The sequence below is a fragment of the Oryctolagus cuniculus genome, chromosome 1, assembly GCF_051225735.1.
Source record: "Oryctolagus cuniculus isolate XC-2025 breed Fujian yellow rabbit chromosome 1, ASM5122573v1, whole genome shotgun sequence".
NCBI classification, from domain to species: Eukaryota; Metazoa; Chordata; class Mammalia; order Lagomorpha; family Leporidae; genus Oryctolagus; species Oryctolagus cuniculus.
In genome coordinates, this window is record NC_142867.1 from 84,850,836 (window position 1) to 84,872,291 (window position 21,456).

At 50.3% G+C, this 21,456-nt stretch overlaps 1 long non-coding RNA gene across 1 annotated transcript in view; it reads right to left on the reverse strand.

The window, feature by feature from the left end:
- Positions 1-1,804: 1,804 nt before the first annotated feature.
- The window catches only part of LOC103349733 (uncharacterized), a 79,647-nt gene continuing 59,995 nt past the window's right edge, over positions 1,805-21,456 (reverse strand). Inside the window, exon 4 of the long non-coding RNA XR_016214639.1 lies at positions 1,805-2,583. This is a non-coding gene — a long non-coding RNA (uncharacterized LOC103349733). The remainder of the gene's footprint in view (positions 2,584-21,456) is intronic.

The window sequence follows — 21,456 nt, forward strand, 5'->3', positions numbered from 1 at the left end:
GAGGCAAGATAGCATTATTTTCACATGAAGCTGTGGACGCAAAGATATCCTGCAGCAAAAATCTGCATAAAAACCCAGGTTTACTCCAAAGTTGTTGGACTAGATTGCTTGCCTCCCTCAAGGGGACTTCGGCAGGTTTTATAGACAAGGAAACTGAGGCTCACTGGGGCTAAATAATCCACATGCCAGGCAATTACACAGGGCAGACCAGGTTCTATCAGGGTGGACAGGACAAGCTGTCCTCACAGCAACCACCCTAGGAAGAGGGGGCCCCAGCAGGCACTGTGAGGAGTGAGGATGGCCACAGATCTCCTCCCCCTGCCACACCTTCATTATGGGCTAAGCTAGGCCAAAATGTAATATTTCAGGCTCTTGCCTTTTACTTAGATAGGAATGCTAAGCACAGGCTCAGACACAGCATGCAGCACGGTAAAGTTTAGAGTTTATTTAGACAGTGGGAGGAATACACAGAACATAAGGTAACAGGAAACCCCATACTAGTCGTTTCCAAGGATCCAGAGGAAAGGAGCAGGAGCAAGTCACAGGACCACAGGACCAAGCAGGCGAGAGGACGTGCAGGCAGGAGAGCCGCAAGAGGACAAGGTGGGCCAGCGTTCTCCAGGCCTCTCATTCACTTCCAAAAGGGGAGTGGTTACATAGTCTGATTGACAGGTTGGTGGATACAGGTCATGTGGCCTCCAGCTCATGGGCCTAATCTATCTCCCTGCCCAGACCCATATCACCCTGACCAAGCAGATCTTGAGCCTTTCCCAGATCACTGAGGCTCAGAACCAAGTAAAGAAGAAGAACTAGAAACCCAAAAGGAATTTTATGCTAGCTGCCTTTGCATTTGGTATCTTAGTGAATCTCTTCCAAGGGCTACCAGCACTTGAGCAAGCATTAGGGAGGCACAGTATCTCCCTCTGGGACTGATGTAGGCAGGCATACAGGTTAAGGCTGATTAGGTTTGTGAGCTGGAAGGCCACGCCTTCACCACACCTGTGTGTGACCTCATGCCCCCCCCCCACCTGGCCACACCTGAGCACCCACCGGCCAATCAGGTTAATTAACCCTTTTGGAAGTGGATTAAAAGTCTGAGACTTGGTGTGCCCGTTATTAATAAGCACATGGTGATATCGTATGGCACCCCAAATTCTGGTTTCAGGACCAGCACTCACAGAGCAGGAGCCCTCAACAGAGCTGGGTCAAGCCCTGCCTTGTCCCAAGAGGCCCGCGTCTCCAGGAACAGCCTGTGCCACCGAGAAGAGAAAAGCACTTCTCTCCACACAATCTCTTGTAATCAGCAATGACTGGCGAACAGACACCCTCAGAGCAGTTACTACAACTCTACTTCCAAAAAGAAAGCAGGAACCAGGACCGCAGGAACAAGGCAGTTAGAGTAAAATGAGCCAACCCTTTTAGCTTGGCCAATTGGAATGGAAAACTCAGCTGGAATGCCACCAATTTGCATCCTTTCAGCTAAGAACAAAACCAAGCCTGACCTTTAGCTCCAGGCCCACTGGGCACTGCTGTTTGCAAACAGTATTAAGTAGGAAAGGCTAACTGGAGTAAACAGCACTCCTGCCCCCATTCTAATTAGAACTCTCATTTTTGCTAAAACAACTCACTTAAAGCACCCTCTCTGCCCTCTTCAGATCTCCTCCAGTGAAAAAGCACCATTTTCCTGGGAGTGCTGAACAAGGGGGTGCAAGAAGTAAATGCAGAGACTCAGGGAGAGCGAAGTGGGGTACCTGGGATCCCACTGACGGCACACACCTCCTGGCAAAACAAAATCAACATCCAGTTTAAGGCTATTATCTCCTTTATTCAAAAAATAAATATTTCACTTTGAGTCAACATATTTCAAATCACATTGAGCACGAGGAGAAATACAGTCCCTTTGGAAATTGTGAACACGTGTAGGAAAGAGTCATGTTCCAGACAATGGGGGTGAGGTGAGTACTGATTCCAGCTGCTTTGTGACCCGGAGACACCTATCTCACCAGGTGGAGCTACTGATTTCAGGAGAGAAAAGAAACACATACACACTCACACACGCACGCACGCATACACAGCTTTGAAGTCTGAAAGGCACATGAAGTGGACCATAAGGTATATGGCACATTCACTGATAAAAACGTTCCCTATTCCCTCCCAAGAAAAGTGGAGAACTTTAATCAAGTCAAAGACTAGAGAAGACAGGGTGCTCCTGCTTACAGCCCAGCATCATGGACAGCTCCGAGGAAGAAAGCCATTTTTCGACCGCTTTCCCCTCCAGCGCCTCCTCTCCCTGCCCATGGTGTCCACAGCCGGCGGCGCACTCACTCGGCGACAGTGGGGCGTGTAGCCACGTACACGAACACCACGATCAGGAGCACGACCACAGCCAGCGTGGGCAGCACCACCGTGGTGATCTGCTGCCGGGCCTCCTGCATGGCCTGCTTCCGCTCCTTCTTGTCCTTGGACGTCTCCTTCTTGGGCTTCCCCTTGAGCTGCCGCATCTTTCCCGGGCGGTACTGGGAGAGTGGGTCCAGAGGGGGCTCCGAGGAAGGGCCACAGTCCTCTTGTCAAGGCAGGAATCTCCTGTAGGGAGAACAACTGTGATCAAGAAGGAACAAAGGAAAAAGCAAGCATCAAGGCAAACAGAGAACTCGAGGTCTCCCGGGGCTCTGAGCTGCCCTGAGTCACTTATCCATCAATGAACACTTAGTGGTAGAAGGACTGGTGAGCATGGCATACTACAGCCGGGTCACGGCGTGTAGGCAAGGCCCTGGGTGCCATACAAATGTTACCATGATGTATGCATGCCATGATGTGAAGGCACTGGGCTGCACCAACCACTCAGCTTTCATCTGGAGGATGGGGAAGCGCCTGCCCTTCTCCATTCCAAGTTCTACACCTCCATGCTTTCCTAATCTCCAATATGGAACCTGTTACGGGTATAGCAAGGCTTGTCTCCCCACAACTCATGCAGCTGTTCTAACTCCAATGTCTTAGTGTTATTAGTTGATTAAGGGTGGAGATTTGATCTAATGATGGCATCTGAGAGGCAGGGCAGGTCTCTGGATCACTGGGGCCACACCCTCACGAGAGGTTTGATTATTTGAGTTCAGTTCGGCCCAGGTTCTCCTTCTTGGCTCATGACGTGAACATGCCTCTGCACCTGCCAAAACCAGCCTCCACCAGACGCTGGACTTCAGGGCCACCCATCCTGGAAACTTCCAACAGTAAGCAGAAACTTTCTCTTTCCCGAAGAAGTGCCTCTTGGGTATTTCAGTTAAGGTAACAAAAAGCAAACGGAGGGGGCCGGTGTGGTGGTGCAGTGGGTTAAAACCACCGCCTGCAGTGCCAACATCCCATACGGGTGCCAGTTCTATCCCGGCTGCTCCTCTTCCAATCCTGCTCTCTGCTATGACCTGGGATAGCAGAAGATGGCCCAAGTCCTTGGCTCCCTGCACCCACACGGGAAACCTGGAAGAAGTTCCTGGCAGCAATCTGGGGAGTGAACCAGCAGATGGAAGACCTTTCTCTCTCTCTGTCTCTACCTCTCTGTGGCTCTTTAAACTAAATAAAATAAATCTTTAAATAAATTTAAAAAAAAGCAGACTGATAATTCCAGCCACACAAGTTCCTTTCCTGCCAAAGCTTGGGGCCAGACCACAGGTCAGGCCAGGCCAGGCTTGCCAGCTACAGTGGGCCCGGAGGCCAACTTCCGTGCCTCTTCACGGTTGCCTTGACCCGTTTCCAAAACATCCTGAGCACCTACTATGTAGGTGCACTTACTGTGTGCCGGACACAGCTCAAGGAGCCAGGGATGCTGAAGAGGGACTGGATTCTGTCCTCCTAGGGCCCCGCTATGGCCCTTGGAGGTGCTCACAGGCCAAGCAGTATTGTCAGCAGCCCGAGAATGAATGACAACTCCTGGATAACCAGAGAGCATTTTCTCTACAGAAGTCTGCTGCTTTGTTTAAAGCAAAACAGACTCTGGCCTGTTTAACTTGAGGAGTTTACTCAAATACCTTTGTCTTCTCACATACTCCCCAGAACAGCCAGAGAACCAGGCTCTGAAAGTGGGCAGTATAAGGGATGCTGGGTTGCCATATCCTGAGTCTGGCCCCTGCCACTGGTGTGAGGATGCCACAGCCTGTGTCGCTGTAGCCGGCCCTGGACCAGGGCGCCAGGGTCAGAGGTGCTGACTCTGCAAAGAGGTAGCCGCTTACACTGTCTCCAGGATGAACTCTCCACTGCTCAGCTTGTATGGAAAAATAATTCCGATTTATTGCATCTTAAGTTTTATTCATTTTTTGATTAACGTGTAAATAACTGTACATATTTATGGAGTACAGCATGGTATTTCAAGACATTTATACAGAGTGTAGTGGATCAAATCACAGTAATTAGCATTTCATCTCATCATTACTTTATGATTGGAACCTTCAAGCTCCTGTCTTCCAGTTCTTCATAAAATACATAATAGATTATAGTGAACTACAGTCACCCCACTGGGCCGTCAAACACGACTATCGCACTGTGTTCTGGTACCCATCCCCCAACCTCACTCCATCCTCCTCATCCTTCCCACCTTCCCAATCCCGAGTAATCAGTATCAGACATTCAGGGCAGGTTTGGTTTTTTTTTTGGCTTCCATATGAGAGACAGAAAATTCAATATTTTGTTTTTCTTATGTCACTTAGTACAATGTTCTCCAGTTCCCTCCATTTTGCTGCAAATGTCAGAATGCCATCCTTTTTATGGCTGAATAATATTCCACTGTGTATAAATACATTTTCTTTATCCTTTCATCCATCGATGAACACTTAGTGACTTCTCATCTTGGTCACTGGGAACAGTGCAACAATGAACATGCGATTGCAGGTATCTCTCTTGATAGCTGACTTCACTTTGGAAAGATGAATATCTAGGAGTTGGTTTTTCTACACTGCTAGCTCCCAGGTGCATTTTTAATAAACATTCTAGTGAAATACAGTATACATACCACGAAATGCATATAAGTGCACAGATCAGTGAGTGTTTTGTCCTCTGATCATACTCATAAACAGTTTTTACATGAGAAGAGTATGCTGTCACGTACATGGCATGATTCAGTGAAGCAATATTTATAATTATATGCCAAACGATCTGACATCCACACAATTTTTATATTCTCACTACATATTAACTACTGCAAGAGAAAAATGTGTGATATTTGTCTTTTGGGGTCTGGCTTATTTCACTTAGCATACTGATACCCAGTTGCACCCATTCTGTTGCAAACGTCAGGATTTCATTCATTCTTCTGGCTGAGTAAGGTTCCATCATGACTTGCCAAGAGAAGGCTCAATATGCCTATAGTCTCCCTTTGCGGCTTCTATGCTAGATAGAGCACCTTCTAAACACAGTGAAGGAGGAGGAACTGGACACAGGGTAGGATCGTCTATTCCAACATCCTGGGAGACCAGCATGGAGTGAGGGACCCTCAGGAACAGGAAGGTATTGTGTAGCAGTGCTCCCCTGGAAGGGGGCTTTCATGCCAGATACTGCACCCCCCAGCCCGTCATCCTGACGAGAACCACGACATCTGCACCCAGTGACCACATACGCTGGGTGACGGAATGTGCACTTCGAGTCAGCAAAGGTTGCGCTGATGCCTTCCTGGTTGAGAGGCAGAGACACACAGCTCCCATCAGCTGGCTTATCCCCTAAATGCCTGCAATGGTCCTGGCTGGGACTAAAGCCAAGGCCGGAAATTGGACACTCAATCCAGGTCTCCCACGTGAATGGCAGGAGACATCATGGCTGTCTCTGAGGGTCTGCATCAGTAGGAGGCTGGGATCCAGAGTCTGAGGCAGGTGTCCAACCCAGGCACCCAGATGCGGACACTCACATCTTAACTGTTAGGCCACAGGCCTACCCATAGCTTCCTGATTCTGTAAGGGACACTAATCTCTAACTCCCCTCATCCCATATGGGCCCCAAAACTATTTCTGCATCATCTACAACCATGCAGAGTTGATGACTAATATTTCTTCACTTGGATAACATAAACCCATTAAAAGCAAATATTCAAGTTCAGGGCCACATCTTTTGGGCATATGTACAATACCCATTAAGAAATTAGAAATAGTGATTAAAAAAAACACTCACAGTTACTTTCTTAAGGCCCAACAGGAATAGAAGCCCCTGGCTTTACCAATTCTCCCTTTTAAATTCCAAAGACTCTTCAAACAGACCAGGGTTCAAACCCAGGACAAGCCACCACTTACTGGCTGGATGGCTTCTTTGGCAAGTCACTCAACTCCACCAGGTCTGAGTCATCACCTGAACAATGAGAACAACTTCGGTCCTTAGAATGAGTGTGAGGGTCTGAGACAAATCGGGTGAGGGAGGAGGGGGCTCTGGCCAGCGAGGCGTCCCTCGTGCACGTGGGGGGAGGGGGACTCTGCCTGGGTGCAGCCTTGGACAGAGCTTGCGGTGCTCTCCAAGCTGCAGCCACCACCCAGGAGGGGGAATCCCGGCACCCTGGTGAGGATGAACCAAATCTGCATTACACAGGGCTCAGCATGAAACAGGCACTGAATCCAGACCCCTCTGGAACTCACCAGTGAGACAGACCTTAGCATGCCCTCTGGAGACAGGAGGAGACCAACGAGCAGACAGGGAGCTGCCTTGCCAATGGTCACTCAGTCTGTGGACAGTACCCAGTGGCTTCTAGGAGAGCAACGGAGAGCATCTCTTGTCCACAGCTACAACCATAGTCCACCCACTCCCTGATGTGGCCACATCAAATTGTTTAAAAAGAACAACCCATTAGCAGCACTCTGACTCATGGCCATTTCCGCGTGAAGCTAATGGCCTGTCAGTCCCTTTGGCTGTCTCTCACGGAGCCCCAGGGGGCTGGCAGGGACCCCAACCACGACGGCTAACAGTGCTGGGCTGACTTTAGCTGCTGTCTGCCTCCTCTCACGTACATGCAGTTGACATTCAAAGGCACCAGCCTCCACAATGACCAGCTCTTGACATTTCTAAGGTGCACTGAGAAGTTCCCAGAGGCCTGGCAAAAAGCCGAGCTGCTGGAGACGCTGCAGGATTTATAGGACAGATACGCTGGTCTGAATTCAGGGTTCTGCTCACTCTGCAGTGGGGACAGTAGAGAAAGCATCTCTGAGATGACAGCTGAGATGAGGGCCTCTGTGAGCGAAAGGGACTGCCAGGACAGACCCTGGATGAGCACCAGGCCTGAGCCAGGAAGGACCTGGCTTACTGCAGGGGACTGACACAGGAAACCGGGAGGGTGGCAGACAGTGGGGTTTTGTCCCAACTGCAGTGCAGGATGCTGCAGGGCCCAAAGTGGAGAGGTGCAGTGCCTAGAACTGTCCCTGCTGGTCTGTGGGGAGTGAGGCCTGAAGGAGTGGAAACCGGGGGAGGCTCTACAGCAGGACTGGGGCGCACAGGAGGATGACCGGAGTATGCCACAGATGGGGCTCAGCCATGGGAAAAGGGGACCTCTGGAGTTCAGCTGCTGGGTGTTCTCCTGTCTCGTGAGAACAGAGAGGATGGGGGCGAGTGGACTGGAGAAAGATCGTCCAGCGTTCTGTTTCACACCCATCTGTGTGTGAAGATGCGCTGAATGAATGGGTCAGCTCAGCCTAGGCTGAAGATCTATATTTGGAAGTCCTGTGCTGTGGGACTAGGTGAGGTCACTACAGCAAGGTAGAGAGAGAGCAAAGGGCCCCACACCGAGCCCTGAGACACCTGAGAACCTCAGGGCCGGTGGAGAAAGAGCAAGCAAAGGACAGCTGTAGGTGTGGCACCACGGGACCAAGAGTCAAGGAGGTCACACTGCCAGCAAGACAAAAGAAGATAGATAAAAGCACTCGCTGTGTCTGGCAAAGTGGGGACTGTGCATACTTCAGCGGTGTGGGAGGGAGAGTCCAGACGAGGGCTCATCTGAGAGGAGCACGCCACGTGTACGTGAGCACGCGGCTTCCTTCACCGAGGTTTCCCATGGAAAAGCACCAGCTGCACAAGCTCCAGCACTCTGCACGTCCTGAGACGCGGCCCACAGGCCAGCATAGGAGACTGGACGGCTCCAAGCCCCGTGGGAGAGTGTGTCTGGCCAAAAGGGCTTTTCTTTCCTTCTTTATGTAACAGCAGACACCATAGGACATCTGAGGGGTCTAACAGAGCGGGGTCAGCCTATCCAACACCGGGGAAGGACAGGGAATCTGCAGAGGTGAGGAGAGCACAGGTGGACAGATTTGCCTGTGGGACGGGCAAAGGCGCAATCTCACCTTCGACAGCACAGAGGGAGGTGAACGCAGGTACAGGAGGCAGTGGGTCTGGACTCCAGCTGGGGAGTGCATAGGCAGGCTGCAGGGAACCCGGCAAGTAGACTTCGGAGAGAAAACCATCCTGATGGTCTACGTCCTATGCCCTCACTGTCCATGAGCGGGCTAGGACCACCTCATCCCATGATCTGGCCTCAGTCACAGGGCCAGGTGCCCTCCTGAGCCAGGCTGTCTCAGGCAGACACCACAGGGCCTTTGAAATGTGCAGCTTGCTTCAAAAAGCAGCTGGACAACTAGCCTCCACTTGAAGAGAAACATGAAGGGACATGCAAGTGGACAGTGAAGCAGGTGTAGGGGCCAGGAAGCCATTCAATGCCAGGAAGCCGGGCAGAAGAGAGGAGACAGGAGTGGAGTGGAGCTCCCCTAGAAGAGAAACTACACCCCGCTCTTACCTTTCTCTCCCAATCCTGAGAAGACCCAGCTCTATAAAAAGGCTCCTGTCCCAAAGTTACTCTGACCCACTTTTGTATCCGGTAAGTACTTCTTTCAACTTGAATGGACTCAGACGCCGAAAAGGGACTAACAGGACTACTCCAGTTTTGCAATGAGGAATCCAAAGCTGCTGCTGTCACAAAACCAGGGAGTAGCCGAGTCAAAGGTCAAGCCCACCTCTGACTCCAAGGATGTGTCACTGCCATGGGGTTGAGGGGAGTGGGGTGTTGGCCCCACCTATCTCTCTGCCCTCCACCCACTTGGGGACCATGCCATCCCTCACCAGGCCTCTTAACTGAAGCACACACGGCTCTGCCTGGCTTCCCAGATGGTTTGGGCAGGATGGACACTGAGGCCTCCAGCTGAGTTCCAGCTCTACAACTTCCACTGCTAACCAGCCACCACAGACTCCAGCTCCAATGCCAGCCAGGAAACAGGAACCTCACAATGCTCAGGTTCCACCTGATTCAGTGAAACCATCTGCTAGGGCCCTGCCCCCACCACTGTGGGCCCATGGCAACCCATCAGCACCAGAACATTCCAACTGGTCCCCACTTTGGGCAGGAGCCCTGGGGGGGAGGGTGGGTAGAATTTTCTAACTCACCCATCCATGGGGGTGCGAGCATCTGAAATGTGGCCATGATCTTAAAATAAGCTATGCCATGCAGTTAAGGACACACATATTTTAAACACTTGGTACTCAAAGAAAGAATATGTAAACTATCCTACTAAAAGTTGTTTTAAAAAAAAGTTGGGGCTAGCATTGTAGTGTAGCGGGTAAAGCCACCTCCTGCAGTGCCGGCATCCCATATGGGCCCTGGCTCGAGTCCCATCTACTCCACTTCCGATCCAGCTCTCTGCTATGGCCTGGGAAAGCAGTTGATGGCCCAGGTCCTTGAGCCCCTGTACCCTCCCGAAAGGGGTCCTGGCTCCTGGCTTCAGATAGGCGCAGAACCGGCCATTGCGGCCAGTTGGGGAGTAAACCAGCGGAGCGAGGACCTCCCTCTCTCTCTGTGTGTGTGTGAGTAACTCTTAAATAAATCAATCTTAAAAAAAAAGTTGTTTATATTGATTACATGGATTTTTAATATACTGGGTTAGACAAAACATATTACTAAAACTAATTTCATTTGTTTTCTTTTCACTGTTTTAAAGTGGTTACTAGCACTTGTACCAGACAGCACCACATTCTGCCGCTGGGAAGCTGTCACATCACAGGCTCAACCCACAATGCTGAGGACTCTCTAAGCCTTCACAACCCAGCCCCCTTTGCTCTTCCCAGTCTCATCATATCCCATGTGATCCACTGCTCCCGACGCACCCGAGCCTTTGCAGATGCAGTATCTGTCTTTCCTAGAAAGCCCTTTCCCGAGCACCATCATCCTGTCACAGCCTTCCTCATTCTTAGAGAACCTTCACATGTGGCCTGCAGCAGCCCCTCCAGCAGAGGCAATGGGTCCCTTCCTTGATGCTGTCTTGGGACTTAGTTTACGCCTTTACTGCAACCCAACTGGCTGGCAGGGCCTCTGCCCCCCGCCCCCCCCCCCCCACACACACACACACTGCTGAGGGACAAGTGCTTCCTGTAGGGTTGGCATGACACCTTCCACATGACCAGTGCTCGACAAACATCTGCTGGAAAACAAGCAACTACGGAGCTGAACTAGCTAGCTACCATTCCAGCACTGCTTACTTCATTCTCAGCACAGCGGAATCAGATTCATAATTTTTACCAACATTGTACATGATGAAACTGAGATTCAGGAAAGTATGCTGATTTGACCAAGATCAAGCATAACAGGGGAAACAGCAGAGTCTCATCTCAGTGGAACACTCATAACAGTATTCATTAAATACTTACTCACTGAGAAACTGAATGTGGATTTGAACACGGATCTGATTCAAAGGCTACCCATCCTCTATGGGGGAGGCCTGCCAACCACCCTACAACCAAGAACAGCAGCTACCACTTCCTGAATGCTCACCACCTGGAGGCTACTGCACAAAGCTCTCCACAAACAGGCAAGCCTCAGAGCAGACTTCACCCACATTGTGCAGAGGGGTCTCAGGCTCGGAGCAGGCCCAAAGCGCACTGGCAAGGCTGAGTGCTCAAGCTGCTGAGGCACCACTCAGGATACCCCGCTTCACATCTCAGAGTGCTGGTTCAAGTCCTGGCTCCCCTTCCAGTCCAGCTTCCTGCTAACATTCACCCTGGGATGGTTCAAGTACTTGCGTCCCTACCACACAAATGGGAGATGAGACTGGGTTCTGAGCTCACAGTTCCAGCCTGGCCCAGCCCTGGCTGTAGCAACTCGGGAATGAAGCAGCGGATGGAAGACCTCTTCCTCTGTCTCTCTGTAATACAGTAAAAATAAACAACAAAAATTTTTAAAGCCACACAAATTATTGTTTAAAAAATAAAATAAAAACAAACACTAGGAGTACAGCTGGGATAAGTGAGCTCTGTCTGGGTCAGAAGCTGTGACTCTCCCATTCCACATAACTGCTGCCTCCCAAGTGACCAGGGCTTGTGGACCCAGGGACACTGTTCCTGCCCATGGGCTCCAGAAGAGGGAGCCTAGGCCCTCCTCCCTGGCTCGTCTCACTTGGCAGCAAAGTCTGTTTCTTACAGGCAGGCCTGCCCTGATTCCTGGAACGCACAGCTACACTCACACCCAGGCTGGGCAGTTGTCCCAGGTTAAAAGATGTGTTGTATCCCGCTTCAGTTGTCATGGGCCAGGCTGCTTCCAGGGTCCCCAGGAGAAGTGCCCCTCTCTTTGCCCATCCCAACACTGCTCAGGACCAACAGTATGGAGAGAGCCAAGGAGGTTCTAGGTCATTGAGGGGTGCCCACCAAAACAGCCTGACCTGGCCTGAAGTCCCTATTAAGTCGCTATGTGCTGTGTTAATTATATCCCATCACACAGTACTGCTCTCTCCTTTTCTAAAGCTCCCAAACTCTCCTGGTCTTCAGAGAAGACAGTTTAAGGTGCCACCTAAGAAAATGGCTGCACGTTCCTGCTAACTTACAATCAGGAACACAAATGAACGACCACCACCTGAGAAGGCTGGACACAGGGCGATCACTAGCATCTCTTCCTGCGGCTGTGTCTCGGCAGTAATGTGAAGCACTGTCAGGCCCAGACTGCTCCACACTTTAAGCGATGAGCCCGGGAAAGCTGCCCTGGGTTCAGGGAGACATAAATTCTGCACTTGAGGGCAGCAGCTCTGCAGTTCGTCAAGTGTGCTTGCTTCATTTTATGTCCCTGGTATTTAGCCATAATGGGCCTGGGATCACTTCTCTCCAGTCTGCGGCAGAGAGTGGGGGCAGGCTGCCAGGAGAATTGCACAAGACGGGACTCCTGACACCTGCTAAGCACCTGCTGATAACATAAGCGCCTTCCCCAGGAACATACACATGAACAAACAGTGACAGCTAAACAGGTGCCGACTCCACCACCCCTGGCTGCTGTCAAGCCAGAGGCCAGGATGCTCCAGACCTGATGGCCTGTGTACATATGTGTGCACGTGTATGTTGGAGTGGGATGGGTGGGGAGACATCCCATCTGGAGAGATATAAGTGCATGCACATAGTGCAAAGGGAAGGAGGAAGTGAGTAATTTGGTGGCAGCAGTACTGGCTACTCCTAGATAAAACTCCAAGAACACAAAAGAACCCTGTGGGTGTGCTGCTAGTAATAGACACGTACAACCAGGGTCTCAATCAAGTAAATGAGTAACATTTGTTTGGCACAGCAGGGTTTGCAAAGTGCTCTCCTGTGCATATTCATTTCACCCTCACAGTAAGTCCACATGGACATGTCATTGTCCTTACTTAACAAGAAAAGGGAGTCCATGGAGGAGATGTCAGGGTTTCAGTCCCATCTGGCTATGCTAGGGTCCTGACCCTGGGCAAATAAATAATGTAGCCTCTCAGACTGCCAATTACTCTACGGTGAGGCAGGGATAAAAATCCCTATCATTCAAATATTTTCTCAGCATGTACTACACAGCAGGGGACATGAGGGTACAGCTTGAACAAAGCAAGGCAAAAACACTGCTTTCACATAATGAAGCTGTCTTCATTCACGGGGAACCTGGGGAAGACACACAGCTTCCAAATGAACAGACTGTGTCAGATGATGCCATGTTTTGCGTAGAAAATAAAGGTGGGACATAAAGAAGACCAAGTGTCTGCTAATAATAATAGATAGAATTAAAAAAGGAGAGAATGATCCAACATGGGACGCCAGCCATACGGCAGACTCATAGAACAACAAATGCCCTAAATAGCACTCTGGCCTCAGAATCAGCCCTTAAGGCTTTGGATCTGGCTAAAAAGCCCATGAGAACATTTCAGGCATAGAAAGCCAAGACACTGTGGCAAAAAAATGACCTACATGAAAAATCTCTGTGAATGAGATCCCAGTGGAAATGACGAGCCATCAAAGGAGGAGGTACCTTTCTCTGAAGAGAGAACTTCCACTTTAATTATGGCCTAGTCTAAATAATGTCAGTTTGTGAACTCAAGAGGCTTCCATAGCCTTGGCAGCTCATGACAAGAGCCTCAGGTGATCACTGATGTCATAAATAAAAGTGTCAATTGTTAAATCAACAACAGGAGTCACTGTGCACTTGCTCCCCATATAGGACCTCTGTCCTTAATGTGTTGTACTATAAGAATTAATGGTGGCTGGTGCCACGGCTCACTAGGCTAATCCTCCACCTGCAGCCCAGCACCCCGGATTCTAGTCCTCATTAGGGCGCCGGTTCTATCCTGGTTGCTCCTCTTCCAGTCCAGCTCTCTGCTGTGGCCAGGGAAGGCAGTGGAGGATGGCCCAAGTGTTTGGGCCCTGCATCCACATGGGAGACCAGGAGGAAGCACTTGGCTCCTGGCTTCAAATCAGTGCAGTGCGCCGGCCGTAGCAGCCATTTGGGGGATGAACCAACGGAAGGAAGACCTTTCTGTCTCTCTCTCTCACTGTCTAACTCTGCCTGTCAAAAAAAAAAAAAAAAAAAAAAAAAAAATTAATGGTAAAACTAGTCTTCAAATAGTACTTTATGTTTTGTGTGTCTGTGTGGGTGCAAACTGTTAAAATCTTAGTATAGAGTAGATCTTCTGTATATAAAGATAATTACAAATGAATCTTAATGAAGAATGGGATGGAAGAGGGAGTAGGAAGTAGGAGGGTGGGTTTGGGGGGAAGAACCACTATAATTCAAAAGTTGTACTTATGAAATTTTTACTTATTAAATAAGAGCTTTCTATAAAAAATAAATAACTTAAATGGCAAAAAAAGGAAGGAAGGAAGGAAGGAAGGAAGGAAGGAAGGAAGGAAGGAAGGAAGGAAGGAAGGAAGGAAGGAGGGAGGGAGGGAGGGAGGGAGGGAGGGAGGGAGGGAGGGAGGAAGGAAAGAGAGAGAGAGAGAGAGAGAGAGAGGGAGGGAGGGAGGGAGGGAGGGAGGGAGGGGTGAAGAGGCTGCAAATTCAGAGTAACTGATGGGGAAGCCTGAGGAGAAAGTGACACTGGACCAGAGACTCAGAAGAAGTGGGAAGAGCTTCCAGGCATAGCAGGGCACGTGCAAAGGGCCTCAGGCAGAGCATCCTCGGCAAATCTGAGCAGCAGCATGGGGGCCAACAAGGCTGGGTAGGGCAGAAGGGAGCGCTGACAGGTCAGAGGGTGAGACAGCGGCCATGGAAGGTTGTTTTTGTTTCACAACACCGCTGTGTAGGCGGACAACTGACTGCAAGGAACCAGGGCTAAGGCAAGGAAATCGGCAAAGGCACTGATGAATCATTCAGCTGAGACGTGGCAGCTGGGTCTAGGATGGGGACAGAGGCAGTGAAGAGTCAGACACTAACGCACAGGGAAGGTAGTCACACAACTTTCCCGGCAGATCAGAAACGGAGTGTGAAGAAACAAAGCAGACGACAGACCCTCTGGCCCAAGCAACCGGAAGCCCAGAGTCACCATTTAGGGAGGTGGCGAAGATCTGAGGGGAGGGTATGGGAAGAATAAGGGTTTGTGTCACCCTGAAGTCCTGCTGGACAGGGCACCAGAGGCAGATGGACATACAAGTCTGTAGTTCAGGGAGGGCTGGGCTAAACACAGCCCTGGCCTGCAGCACTGGCATCCTATATGGGCACCAGTTAAATTCTGGCTGCTCCACTTCTGATCCAGCTCCCTGCTAATGAGCCTAGGAAAGCAGCGGAGGATGGCCCAAGTCCTTGGGCCCCTGAACCCATGTGGGAGACCCAGAAGAAGCTCCTGGCTCCTGGCTTCAGATCAGCTCAGCTCTGGCTGTTGCAGCCATTTGGGGAGTGACCAGCAGATGCAAGCTCGCTCTCTTGTCTCTATTTCTCTCTGTAACCCTGCCTTTCAGATAAATAAATCTTAAAAAACAAAAAAAAGAACCTGCACAAGAGGGAAAAGTTCCAGGGAGCACAGTTGGCTGGGCTGCCTTTGGGGCAGTCAGCACTGTGCCTAGGAGAAACCAAGCAGAGTCTAGAAGACAAATGGGAGGCTGCGGGGATTCGGGAATGGGATTAGAGAGGGATCCACGAGCTCCTGAAGATTCTCCACCATGCCAGTCTTCCCTACCCTGATGAATGGGCTGCTCTGAGAACAAAATGGAAGAATGTATGTGAAAGTGCTCAGAAAACCTACAGGCTCTTCTCAGTGCTGTCACTCATTCCTTAAATGGCAATTCTTTACCCACACTGGTGGATGCCCACAGCTTCATCTGCCGTTTGCTTTAAGTCAGCAGGTTCTCAACGTGAGCATCACTCATTTATCCTCCTTTAATGACAGCTGTACTGTGTGACAGCTCAAGACGAAGGCGGGGTAGGGAAACACACAAGGTCTACAAGCCAATCAATTCCATGCGTTGCTCTTTCCTAAGGTGGCACTTCTCTAACTTTTCCATCTCAGATGTGAAGAGGTGAATGATCACCTCTCTCTCAGGCCAGGGCTGGGGCACAGCCAGCATAAAAATAAAATTCCATTTGTCTCCTCTGTCACCTTAAAATGTCAAGCGGTCAGATACAGCCCAAGCCTTGCTGTTTACTCAGGATGTACACGCACTGCTGGAAATCCTTCCGTGGCTCGCACTACTGACAATATCCCCATGCCCACCACCTCGTCCCGCGGATGAGGAGCCAGTCCTGAGCTTCCAGAGCTCACCCAGGACCACAGAGGAAGGAAGCCGTGTGACGGAGCCCAGCCCAGGCAGTCTCCTTCCACAGCCCGCTCCTAACCACAAAGCCACATCTGCTTCTCCTCCCACAAGCCTCTATATGTGTTAATATTCTGGACATCTCATTTCCTCCACGCCCTTGGGTAAAACGTGACCCTGAGGAAGATGCCCCGCACTCACCCATGGCTCTGTGCACTGCGGCACACCCCGGAGCTGGAGACACCACCTCCCCAGAACTGCCAGCCTGCCTGCACGCTGCCATGGGCCAGTGTATGCCAACAGCCCCTCCATTCCCGCACACATAACACGGCCCTCCTATTCATCCACGCACGGACTTCATTAACAACCAAACTACTCCAAGCCCCGGCTGTTTACAGTGGCTTTACAATGAAAAATTCATCTCCTAGCTAAATTATAGTAAGTTAATTACAGAGCCTGGCTGAGAGAGGGGAAAAAAAATAAAAATATCACACAGGAACAATGACAGCACACAGCAAAGACAACGTCCACTCATCTTGGGAGCCAGTCTTCAAAAGGGGCGGGTAGGCTCACTGATTCAACAAATCCTTGCTGAGCACCGAAGTGCTGGGGACTAGCTAGTCATGCCCCGATTCGCTCTCACCAGTTCATTCATTCAGAGCACCTGCCACAAGCTCCACATCCAGGAACCACTGTGTGTATACAGACTGACCCATCCGCCCCTGCCTGACTCACCAAACGTAAAGCAACCTCGCTGTGCTTGGTACTATCCCAGGAGGAGAGGGCAGAATAGTGAACAAAACAAGGTTCCTGGCTATCTCATTCTGAGGGACACAGATGGCAGACAAACGTGTAAAATGTCAAGGGGCCCAGTGCTATGAAGACAGAGCAGTGTGACAGAGGAGGAGACGGGCTGTCACAGAGGGCATTCCAAGGGATGGCCTCTTTGCTTAGAGTGTGCAGACCTGAAGTAAGGATAGGAGCAGGCTACAAGGAGAACCAGCGGAAGAGGGTATCACGGAGGGCAAAGGAGATGAGGCAGGAGAAGCCAGAAAGGTTGTACACAACAGCAAGATGCCGGGCACCTGCAGAGGGTGCTGTTGTCCCATGAGCAAGAGAAAGAGCAGAGGGGCCAGTGGATCAGCATGAAGGGGACCCTGCAAAGCCCCTGGCTACACTCCCAAACTCCAGCACTGGTGCTGCCTCGCAGGCATGACTCCTGCCCAAACTCAAGCATTCTGCCAAAGACAGGCAGGCAGCTAAGGTGCCATCTCATTTTTATAGTACGTGCGTCAGTGCTCTCTGGAGCATCCTCAGAGTCCATTCTGCAGCAGGGGAAGGTGAAAAAAAAAACCCATCAGAAAAATGCACTTCAGCTAAGAAAGCTGCCCTCGTCACTAACAACAACGGCAGACATTTGATCTTTAATTTAAATGCCTCTTTTTTGCTGGCCGAATCTGAAGCTGATTCACCACAGTGAACAGTCAGTGAGCAAGTGCTGGGTGAAGTGCCCAGAGACCAGGGCTATTGATCTTGCCACCGGCCATCAGCAGGCTCTCCAGAGTCCTCCGGGTCAGCTGTGGCCTTGGTCCATTCTGACCACCACAGGGCATGTTGACAAGGGCACCCCCAGGCACCTGGGGCAGGGTGGCTCCTGAAGTCATCTTCAGCTCCATTGTCCCCTCATCACAAGCCTGTTTACAGCTTTCCCGGGGCTGACTACTCCCTTTCTGAACTGACCCTCCCCGCCCCCAGTGCTTCACAGACACTACACACACACCAGGCACTCCCCCACTACTGCTGAGCCTCACCTCTCACCAGATGCCTTCCTCCTCCAGCCTCCTGAGTCCTCAGTCTCCAGACAGAACGATGTCACAGAAACCAAGGTCTGGCCTTAGTGCTCTAACTAAACATGTGAGTCCCCACAGCCACCACTACACAGCACCAGGACAGCCTGGCCTTCAGGGCCCTCCGGTGCTGAGCCCAGCCCCCTCTCCTTGCATCTCATCATTTGTCGTCACAGTCCAACATACGAAGTGGGAGAACAAGTGCACCTCAGCCCACCCCCAGGTCTTGTCATGGCCTGCTCTGTGTGTCTCTGAACGTCACAAGCCTGTTCCTCTCACTGATGTTGCCCAGGCCAGAAGTTTAGGTGTCTCCTGGATCCCTGCCCTGTCCATCATCATTCCCTACGTCACTGGTTCCCCAAGTCACACCACTCCCTTACACCTCTCAGACATGCCCCTTCTTCCCCATCTCCACACCACAGGCCTGGGGCCCCATCTTTGACTTCTGCTATAGCCTCCTCACCTGTGTTTCCCTCCTAACCAAGCCCTAAGTAACACAGACGTTTTCAACCCTTCCCATAATCCCTGCCCGTGGAGGCAGGTAAAGGATGCACAGTTTGTCCATCTCACACCTTTTTCCCCTTGCCAGCCCATAACAATGTGGTACCCACAGTCAAGAGTGACCTGAGAAACAAATGTGCAAGACCCATACATCTTCATTAGCAAAGAGTATGGATAACTTACACACTAAACCTCACACCTGCTTCAAAGTCTAGTTATCAGAAACTCTTAAGCCAAAAGACATTCCCAGCATACATATGCATCACTCTGTGCTCCAGGGTGAACATCCAACCAAATCACATTAAACTAGTCACAAGAAAGGCAAGCTACCAGTAATTGAAAATTAAACATGCAAGCTCCCAGCAACCGCAAACTGTTGCAAATTCAAGACCAGGCTGAGGCTGCACTGTCAGGAGTACTGTTTCCAAGACCTGCAGGAACTCCAATTGCTTGAACACCCAAGCACAGTGGGTGCCAGGAGCACCCCACAGCTGAACAGGGGAGGCAGCCAGCCTCCTGGTAGAATAGAGTCATCCTGGGACCCCAGCAGGGTGCTCACAGAACACTAATCACGCTCCAGTAACTATTCATACCCTAACCGTGGAAGGCTGTGGAATTTTAAGTCTCCCATCCGTGAGAACTGATAAAAGGACTGACAGAGGGATCTGAATCAGATCGCTGCCCCTCAGAAGTCTCTAGAGCACAGACCATGCCTGCAGAATCGCAATTTGAAAAGACAAATGTGCTCCAGTAACTCCCTAGCATAAAATCCTGCAGTGACATTCCACTGCCTTTATTATAAAGACCGAACCCCTTGCCTGACCTGGTCACCAAGGCAGGCCCCGCAGGATCTGGCTCCTGCCCATCCTTTGGTGCCCAAGCCCCATCTCCGCCAAGCCCTCCAGGAAGCAGTTCCCTGGGCACACCCTGCCCCTGCTGGCCTCTCAGGCCCTATCTATATGCTATCTGCAGTGTACCTTTGCATTTCTCTCCCAAGCCCTCCTGCACTGCAAACCCTTTTTAGGACCCATTTCAAAGGAGCCCATCTCCATGCTCCCATGACACCTGGTGATACACTTGGCCACAGCGCTCATAACACTTACCAAGAGCACCTTGTCTGGTATTTCCACTGCAATCTTTAACTCACAATGGGGATCCACCAAACTGACACCTCAAAATATCTCAAGTTAAAGCTCATAGAATAGTTGTCTTCATTTGAGACCACAGAACACCAAAAACCCAGCTGGAATTTCAGTGTTTCCATTAATCACTTTGAACAGCGCACCCATGTGGGAGACCAAGAAGAAGCTGCTGGCTGCTGGCTTCGGACTGGCTCAGCTTCAGCCATTGCTGCCCTTTGGGGAATGAACCAGCGGATGGAAGACCTCTCTCTCTCTGCCTCTATTTTCTCTGTAACTGTCTTTCAAATAAACCAAATAAATCTTTAAAAAAAAGAAAGAAAGAAAATGTAAGGCTAAGCAAAGGGAAACAAACAGGCCTTGGGATAGGAGAAATGTGTTTACATACAAAGGAACATTCTATGAATGCACTAACACTTAGCCAGCTTTCTTTCTTCTCTGTGGAATGGTGGTCTTCTCAGGCCTAGTAAAGTTTCCTTTCTGCTTTCCTGAGCTAAAAGAGTGTGGTGCTATTTCTCTGTCCAAGGAGTGGGAGCTTCTTGGGGAGTGACAGAGTCCTACAATTTTAGTTGATTACAGATCTGTGACTAACTCACTAGGGTCCCAGATGAAACAATGGCCTGCCTCCACCTTCTGGGAGCCACATTCTAGAGGTTGATATTCTGTGGTTTGGAGAAGCAGATCCCTCCTGTTTCCATTTCCCAGAACACAATTTCCATTTCAAATACACCTTTGAGAGCCTGAGAGTTGTTTCACTGGATTTGGAACACTCAAGTCATTGCAATCTTCCCAGGGAGTCAAGAACAAAGGGGACAGCATCTCACAAGTTACAAAAAGGTGAGGCTGGCACTGTGGCGTAACAGGTAATGCTGCCGCCTGCAGTGCCGGCATCTCATATGGGAGCCAGTTCAAGTCCCAGCTGCTCCACTTCCAATCCAGCTCTCTGCTATGGCCTGGGAAAGCAGCAGAAGATGGCTCAAGTCCTTGGGCCGCTGCACCTGCGTGAGAGACCTGGAAGAAGCTCTTGGCTCCCAGCTTTGGACTGGCCCAACTCAGGCCATTACAGTCACTTGAGGAGTGAACCAGCGGATGGAAGACCTGTCTGTCTCTCTCTCTGTCTCTGTCTCTCTCTCTACCTCTCTCTTTCTCTCTCTGCCTCTCCTTCTCTCTGTGTAACTCTGACTTTCAAATAAATAAATAAACCTTTAAAAAAAAAAATAGGTGCTGAGACCAATGCCACTGAATCTCTAAGCCAGGCCAGGAACCAAAACCATGCAACCCTGCCAGGCTTATGGGCTTCACCTAAGTGCAAGAGGAGGTGTCAAACAGGTTTTCAACAAGGTAGTGAAATGATACAGAAAGCATTTTTAAAGACCATTCTGAGACCAAAGCAATGAGTAGAATGGAAGAAAGTCAGGAGCATGACAAGAAGATAAACAGCCTTGGCTGTAACCTGGACAAACAAAATGCTGGCTGGGACTTGGAGGTAGATGTTAAAGGGCAATGGAAGAATTTAAGGACCTGGTGACGTGGAAGAAGAGAAAGGTGAACATTCACAGATGATTCCCCAGTTTCTGGCTAGGAAACACTGAGTTAACAACTGCGCACCTCAATGAGATGGAGGGAGGAGATCTGGAAAGGTGCTAAGGTAGAAAGAGACCTATAGTTAAGATTTGGACACATTAAGCCCGAAGTGCCCGTGCGATACCCAAGTTTGCTAACCACTATCAAAGGCGCAGAAAGCACCACAGAGCATGGAGTAGTATGGAACGATGGACACCTGGGGCTGGCTCACAGGGGGACTCCTCCCCATCCTCCTCTCATGTGCCTGCATGTCACACCACTGAGGAGCTTGTGGAACCAAACTCAGCCACGACATACACAGGCTGCTGCTAATACGAGCCTCAGTGATGCAAATACCAGCTTTGGGTCAAACAAAACAACCACCTTAACAGTAAAGGGTACTGGCATCATGCCACAGTTGGAAGTAAAACGTGAAGCTTGATGCTTTCTTC